Genomic DNA, 2,346 nt, shown 5'->3' with positions numbered 1-2,346 from the left:
GGGGAGGACGGGGCCGGGCCCTGTGCCCCGTGTCCCTCTGCCAGGCGGGGTTCCTGTCCCCGGACCGGGTCCCTCTCCTTGTCCCCATGCCGGGTCTCCATCCCTGTCCCTTGCCCCTGGCACCCCCCACCTTCAGGCGCCCCCCCCCCGGCTGTGTCCACGAAAGGGGTTCTGCCCCGTGGTACCTATTTTTTGGGGGGGGCAGGAAGGATGCTGTTGCCATAGCAACGGGGCAGGAGGATGAGGAGCGGGCTGTTGCCGTAGCAACAGAGAGGAGCGCGTTGCCGTGGCAACCCGCAGCCTCCGAGGGGGCTGGTCCTCCCCCCATCGCCACGGCAACACGGGGAGATGGGGGAGCAGGCGACTGTCTCCGTGCCAACAAGAGGGGAGGGAAGGCAGGGAGACGGTTACCATGGCGATGGCAGGAGGAGGGTACCTCCGCGCTGCCGCTCTCCCTGGCAACACACATCCTTTGCCATAGCAACAGGGAGCAGGAGGCTGCGGGCCGGGGAGGGGTGTGGGCAGCCGGCCCCCCCTTGGAGGGGAAGGGATTATGGCCGCCTCCAGCAAACTGTCCTAAAAATTTGCCAGCCCAGGCGTGAAGGCGGCACCATGCCTGCTGCACCCCCAAGTTGGCTGAGGTTGCCCCCCACAAAACCGGGGGTTTTTGTTCCTCTGGGAAAACAGAGGCAGTTTGGGGGGGTATGGTGGCAGAAGAAGGGGGGCGAGTCACAAGGAGCAGGGTAATTTGCATTAAAAATATAACCCTATCAGGTCTGGGAATGTGGAATTGTGACAGTTACAACCGACACTTGCAAATTGCAGAACGAGGAAGAAGGAAAAGCCCTGTGTGTTTATTTTTTTCGCTTCATAGCACTCTCAGTCCGCTTTCCTCATCCTTACCTTGGCAATGCGAGAGGAGACATCTGCTTCAGTAAGTAGGGAAGTTTCAGGGAGACATGTATTTGTGTATGAGGGCTTTAAGCAGGAGAACTCAGAGGTACATGCAAAACTACAACTGCTCCTCAGTTTGATTTGAGACCAACTGCATTTTCCACTGATGATGGTTTCAGCTCAGGTCACAGGATCCACACGTCGTTTCCAAGAAAGAAAAATAATGTTTTAAACATCCTGTGAGCCTTCGGCATGAAAAGAAAAAGCACACCTTACTAAAAACCTTATTGGGAGGGTCACCTTGAGCTGAAAAGACACCGGTCTACATGTGTCAGTGGACACACAACAAAAATAAACAATTGAGGGACTGGTACATCTGGGGTTTGTTTCCTGTGCATGGGTGAGGTGTCAGATTTAGGTCACCCTGCTCCCTGTTTAAGCCGCGGTTCCTCCAAGCACCTTTTAATACATCTCTGAAACACTTTGACACGGCATGATGCAACATGCAGAAAGCGTGAAATGTTGCCGGAACTGAAGGGAGTGGGTATTTAAAGAGCTTCTGTGCAGAATCATTGCTTTTTAAGGCTGGCTTGGCCCTGATGATTGAGTCTCCTGCAGCAGCAGCTGCTGCTCTCTCCTGACTTCTCAGCAGTAACAGGATCCTGTGTCCCTCTTGCATTTAGAGTAAGGCTTTTGCTGCTGCTATGAAGGAAACCCAAAAGCATCAGGTTCGGGGACGGCAGGGAGAACACACATATATATATAATTTCACCCACTTGGCAGATCTGAGTGTATGAAGTTCTCCGATGCTCCTTAAAGCAGGGGGATTGCATTCCTCCCTCCCTATAGGGTTACTGCCAACCACAGCCCTGTCCCCTGACCCATGGGGCAGCGATCGCCCCACACTGACTGCCCTGAGCCCCATTAGAGGGGTTTACAGTTACACCAAAGCCTTCTCCTAGCCCAGTATGGATTCTCTGGCTCTCCTTGCCAGCAAAGCTACTTAAAAGGAGAAAAAATAATCTAGGTGTTTCGTTTCCCTGGCCCCACCACTGTAACCCCTTCTGTTTCGATTGCTGGGAGAAATCCAGGACAAAGAGCTCAGTCTTATTAGTGGCGAGGCAGCCAAGCCCTAGTACAAAATGTATTATTTGTTGTGTCTGTGAGCAGCCAGGACACCCCAAAACAAGGTGGCCAGGCCAGGCCCCACCCCCCCCAGGAGCATCATGGCACAAAACATGGAAACACACAGCCACCTGCATGGAAAAAGCCAACCCAGGCTATTGCAAACTTATTTATTTATGAAGTGTGAGGTAATGAAGAAAGTGCTACATCCGACCACAGTGTTAACTCTAACTGTTCTCAGCAGGAACCCAAGGGTGCCATCCTGCAGGAGCACCCCTGGGAGGGGACAGGGGACTCTGCCACCCTCCCCACCCCCCCCCCCCCCCC

This window comes from Calidris pugnax, unplaced genomic scaffold (assembly GCF_001431845.1).
Source record: "Calidris pugnax isolate Ruff unplaced genomic scaffold, ASM143184v1 scaffold113, whole genome shotgun sequence".
Lineage (NCBI taxonomy): Eukaryota > Metazoa > Chordata > Aves > Charadriiformes > Scolopacidae > Calidris > Calidris pugnax.
Note: the sequence above shows the minus strand (reverse complement) of the source record.